Source organism: Cervus elaphus, chromosome 26, assembly GCF_910594005.1.
Source record: "Cervus elaphus chromosome 26, mCerEla1.1, whole genome shotgun sequence".
In the NCBI taxonomy this organism is placed as follows: Eukaryota; Metazoa; Chordata; class Mammalia; order Artiodactyla; family Cervidae; genus Cervus; species Cervus elaphus.
The window spans coordinates 33,964,754-33,970,667 of record NC_057840.1 but is presented as its reverse complement, the minus strand read 5'-3'; the positions used below and the strand labels follow the sequence as shown (position 1 = coordinate 33,970,667).

The 5,914-nt window shown below is 47.3% G+C and overlaps 1 long non-coding RNA gene across 1 annotated transcript; it reads right to left on the bottom strand.

Annotated features, from left to right (window-relative positions):
- Positions 1–745: 745 nt before the first annotated feature.
- On the bottom strand, positions 746–4,569 carry LOC122684495. Its single transcript, XR_006338060.1, has 3 exons — positions 4,428–4,569; positions 3,446–3,585; positions 746–1,011 (listed from the first exon to the last, which is right to left on the bottom strand). It is a non-coding gene; the product is annotated as an uncharacterized LOC122684495 (long non-coding RNA).
- Between the last annotated feature and the right edge of the window lie 1,345 nt (positions 4,570–5,914).

Below are 5,914 nucleotides of genomic sequence, written 5' to 3'. Positions count from 1 at the left end.
CCCTCCTCCTCTCACGCACACACTCTCTCTCTGTCTGTCTCTCTCTCACACACACAGTCACACTGACCAGTTATCCCCAAGATACTGGGCCTTCCAGCTGCCCCAAAGCCACACACAGCTCAGGTGGTTCTGGAAAGGGGCTGGATGCCAGGACTCCGCCCCAGGGCTGAGCCAGGAATTTTAGGTCTCTGTCTGGGTCCTACCTGGAAAGGTGCCTTCTCCTTTTTAATGCTCCAGCCCCATATCTAAAACTACTCACCAAACATGCCCCTACTGGCATACAGACCCGAGCCCCCACGGACAGTCACCTTCATGCATTAATCAACCTAAAATGAACATTTGTGTATTGTGCTAAATAGAAATCCTTTATAGTTACAGGATTAGCCACTTCTTCCATTGTCATATATTGCATCAGTGTCATGTATTGCATCGCTGGTATTTCCTACCTCGTCCACTAGGTGTCATGTTGTAGACGTCCCTGGGTCTGTTTCTTGGCTCTTTTCTAAAACTGCTCTCCTGCCTTCCTTCTTGCTCACCAGTTCCCTTTGCGCTGGGAATGCAGCCTAAGCCCCCGCAGGCTTGGCTGGGACAGTGAAGTCGTCATAAAGAATTACCACAAACGCTATGGCTTGAAACAACCAAAATTTATTCTTTCAAGGTTGTAAGGGTTAGAAGTCTGAAATCAAGGTGTCAGTAGGGCCCTCTCTGAAGGCTCTAAGGGAAGCTCCATCTTGTCTCTTCCTGACTACTGGTGGTTGCATGGAGAAGGAAATGCTGACACACCCCAGTATTCTTGCCTGGAGAATGCCATGGACAGAGGAGCCTGGTGGGCTGCAGTCCATGGGGCCGCAAAGAGGCGGACACGAACGAGGTACCGTGGACAGCTCTGTGGTTCCCGGAAACCCTTGGCGTTGCGGAGCTCGTGTCTATTTCTGTCCTTCCATGACACTCTTCCCGTGGGTCTTGTCTTCCTGTATCCATCTCTTCTATCCGTGTCCACATTTCTCTCTCCTGGTAAAGGCACCAGTCACTGGATTAGAGCCCACCCTAATCCACCCTGGCCTCACCTTGGTTGGATTACATCTGCACACACCCTATTTCCAGGTGAGGTCTCCTTCACCTAATGGTAAGGACTTCAACACATTTGAGCCCCTAAAATAAAGTGCTTTCAATAAACATTCATGTGATTCTCATTGGGCAAAAAAGGTACAATGTATAATTGAATTCTCTGCATCACTGAATATATTCCTGACAGGAGAAAACTTCAAGTTTGTCCAGACATTAATGAAAACTGAAAGGTTAAAATTTTTTCCGATCTAAAAAAAAAAAAATTTTTTTTCCGATCTTTTCTTCTCATCCTGGTATGAATGTATGAGCTCAAACATCCCCTTGTTTTAAGCATTGTTTTAGGTGTTTCTGAGGTCAGGAGTCGTCTCTGTTAGCAAGTTCACTGTAGTCACTCTAAGTGGGAAATATTAATCCAAGAGTTAATTCTCTTCAGTTTTGCTGTGCATGAACTAGTTTAGAGCACCTGATAAGGGTCCATCTAGGTGGTGGATAGTCCTTTAAATAATATCTTTTCCAGCATGCATAATTTCCTGGTTGTGAGTCATGGAACATCTAATCTTCATCCATAAATTACTGAGATTTAGAATCGAGCTCAGAATGTCTTTTTAATAACTCAGTAAGGGGCTTCCCTGGTGGCTCCTTGGTGATGAATCTGCCTGCCAATGCAGGAGACATGAGTTCAGTCCCTGTCCGGGAAGATCCCACATGCTGCAAAACAACTAAGCTCATGGGCCACGAGTACTGAGGCTGTGCTCTGGAGCCTGGGGAAGCATCTACTGAGCCTGTGTGCCCAACTCCTGAAGCCCGCAGCCTGGAGCCTGCGCTCTGCCACCAGAAAAGCCATCACAGGGAGCTGCTCTTGCACCGTAACTAGAGAGCAGCAACTAGAGAAAGCCAACACACAGCAATGAGGACCCAGCACAGCCAGAAATAAATACATCTTAAAAAAATAATTCAGTTAAACTTCACAATAATGGAACACAACAAAAAGGAGTACCTCAGTGTACATATTCTTTTGTGTCCAGCACTTGCCTCTCAAATCCTTTTTATGAGGCTTCTATGGTTTTACTGTGGTAATTTATTCTTTGTTTATTGGGTTATAGTGTTCCACTTATGGCTATATCACAGTTTATCCTTTCTTTTGTCCTGGATACATTTTTACACATTAACATGTCAGTATGTTAATACATATATTAATCTACATGATAATTTAACTGGTACACTCATACTTTTGTGTACATCTAAGCAGTTAGCACTTGACTATGGTTTCTGCATATGTATTAGTCTGCTAGGTCTCTAAAGAAAAGCTATTGTTCTATACTCAGAACAGGAAATATGACACCAAAATGTGGGTTTTAGAAAGTCTGCTCCAGGAACCAGGACTCCGACCAAATGTATACTTCCTACTGTATCACAACACAGACTGTAACCACACACCACCGACTGAGTGGTTTCAACAAGACTTCCTGGAAGTGAGGATTTTATCACATGAATTAAGAAGAACACAATCAGCCCATAAAACCATGTGGTAACTTAACTATACATGAAAGTGAGTGTGAACACATAAATTATATCTCATTAAATCACATAATGTTATCCCTAATGCATTACCCTCTTAAGAGAATTTTTAAAATGCCAACCCCCGCCCCCCACCCTGATTCCACCCCACATGAAGGGAAGTCTGATGGAAAGAATAGAACTTGAAGTCTTAACTGATTTTGAGGAAATATTTGACTTTTTGCAAATCCTCAAAATGACCAAGTCAATACATCTTAAGGGCCCATCAACAGTCATGGAAAGTGAAGGAATTCTTAAGCATGAGCTTCTTTAGCTTCTTGTTAAACCCCACTCTGAGCAGAAGGTCGTGTATTAGATCAACAGCCAGATTGTCATCAAGGGTCAGTTTTTGCCACCCAGAGTTGGTTTAACATTGTACCTTCTCATAGTCCAGGGAGAAACATCCAGATGATGGAATAGCTGTTAGAACACTGGGGAAAATGTTAAACTAGATAATGCTATCATCAGAGAACAAAAGGTTTTTTTCATCAAAGGGCTGGGAAAGCCTGAGTAAGATCTCAGGACAACACCCCACCTCACCATGTCTACATCTTGTACCTGGTGCCCTCAAAGGAGAAGACACTTGTCTTCATCCCCATTCCCACTGCACTGTCCTGCTGCCCACACCAGCCTCTTCTACTCCAACAACAGAGTGCTCCCAACCCTACAGGGAAGTGTGGGGGCCCAAGACCAAGAGAGAACATCATCTAGGTAAAGATGGGTCCAGTGGCCAGGGCCTTGGTGAGACCCGAGGCTCACCTCTCCCAAGTCCTGACCAGAACAAACCTGCCTAGGAGCCAGAGGCCAGCCAGTTTCTCACCTGCTGTGGTCCCTGATTTCTTCATAAGATTCATGACGATGAACCAACTAGAACTAACTGGGTGATGATCAATAGGATAATGCAAGTGACCAAACGGATGGATGCAGACTGGCTGATATCTGGGGCCATTATTAGTGGTTCTAAAGTGAAAAAGCAAAAGCCTTGTCAAATCTAAGAATACACCTTCCTCAGCACCTGCTGTCCTTAGACAGCACACGTTCCCCATATAGTTACTGACTCATGTGAAGCCACTCTGCAGGTCCGGGTGTGGAAAGATGAATGGGCTTGTGCTCTGTCTTCGTGGAGCTAATATTTCTCCTGAGTTGTGTTAGTCGTTCAGTCAATTCCGAACCCTTTGCAAGCTCATGGACTGTAGCCCACCAGGCTCCTCTGTCTATGGGATTCTCCAGGCAAGAACACTGGAGTGGGTTGCCATTTCATACTCCAGGGGATCTTCCCAACCCAAGGATAGAACGTGTGTCTCCTGCTTTACAGGCAGATTCTTTACTGTCTGAGTCACTGAGACAGCAAATGTCCATCTTTCAGGTGGACATGTTTATTATGAGGAGTCCTTTTTGTGGAGGACACATTGGGGGTATTTAATTCTGTCTGGGAAGGGATAAGGGCTTCATTAAGTGACATTAGAGTTGGTTAAAGGATCAGTACAACTGAGGGGAGAGAAGGCCTGGAAACATAATGCATATATAGTTCGGGGACCATTGAGCAGTGCCGGGGGTCTGGGTCATTGGTTAATGAGGAAGGGGGCTCCTGTGCTGAGGGAGGTGGGCTGGGAAAGGAGGATGCTGGCAAGTTCTGTGCTATGCTCATCACTGACTCTCCAGACAGGAAGTCCACCAAGAGATCAGTCACTCTCTCCATCCATCATATTTTCAGTTGCACAAACATATGTGCTCATATCCACACATGAAGGCACTAGACCTTTGAAGAGAGCTACCACCTCCCCCACACCCTACTCAGTTACCTATGGGCTCTGGGAGCAGCATGTTCTCCCAGTGTTCCAGGAATTCCCTAAGCCAATAACTGCAGTCTCCCGTTGAGATCTTCCTGAAATACTCTGCCAGTTCCTGGTTATTCTCCCACTCCTCCTTGAGGCCTGTGGCTCCAGGATCGAAGACTGTCCAGGTTATGCTCATGGTGTCAAGGAGGAGAGCTATCCATCCATCGCGGCTGAAGAGCAAGGATGCACCAGAGCATCGCTCAGCTTCACACTGACAGCATAGCCTGACCTGCAGGGAGGGAGGACCACACACAGTGAATCTTTCTGGACTGTCCACACGCCATCCTCCCAGTCAGTTAAGTGTGTCTGCACATCTAGGGGCCATGATCTTCCGACCATGACCTCCCCCTCTTACCCATCAGGTCCACCGGGTCTCTAAGGCTGGATCACATTCAGTCTTTTCACAGGAAGGACCTCCCTGCACGCACTCCGCCCCTACCCCTCTCTTGCTGTCTCCAGCTCCCCACCCCCTCCCATACTTACCCCTCATCTCCTTTTTGTCCAGTTTGATGACAGGCAGGACCATCCTGAGCTCTCTTCCTGCTTCTCCCAGTGTCTGGCTCAGTTCAGTCCACGCTTTGGTGTCGTTTACCTCCTCCCCCAGGAAACCCAAAGGTCTGACCTTGTTCCTGTCACTGTCAAACTGGAGGAAAGGCTTTGTGTCCACGGAGCCCTGGACTTGACACCAGGGCTGGCCCGGTCTGGACTGAGATTTTACAGTGAGGTCGAGGCACAGAGAGTGGGCATCTGTGAGAGAAAACCACAGGTGTGTCTGGGAGATTCCCCTCCAGGGCCTGGTTGCAGAGGGAGGGATCTCTATCCTAGACCCCCTCCTCTGCTGCATCCTCAGTCCTGTCTCACCTTTAACTGTCTGAGCTTTAGTTAAACACTTTGATGCCACCGTGGATCTTTTCTGTCCATGTACTAGTAGTAGGAAGATTTCTCTGATATATGGTAGCTCAGGCAGTAAAGAATCTGCCCGCAATGCAGGAGACCCAGGTTCAAACCCCTGGAGGAGGAAATGGCAATCCACTCCAGTATTCTTGCCTGGAGAATGGACAGAGGAGCCTGGCAGACTACGGTCCGGTGTAGGGTGTCAAAGAGTCAGACACAGCTAAGTGACTAAACAGGCACACGCCAGCTTGTGAGGTAACAAAAGAGAAGACTGTCTGCTTTCTAGAGACTTAAAATCTATCTGAACAGACAAGACTTTCAACAGAATGGGAACAAAGAAGCCATAGGACACATGCCACATTCTCGATGGGTCCCTAGGCATCAGGAAAGTTTTACTGGAGTAGGAGGTGGGACTGGCCAGGAGAGGGAAAGCAGCTCCAGGAGCACAGGCCCAGCACGCTGCCTTGGGCGGGGTCCCGGAAGGCAGGGTGTCACCTCCTGGGCAGCCAGTCCAGCTAAACCACACCCTCACCATCTTAAGAGCAGGTGGACAGGCG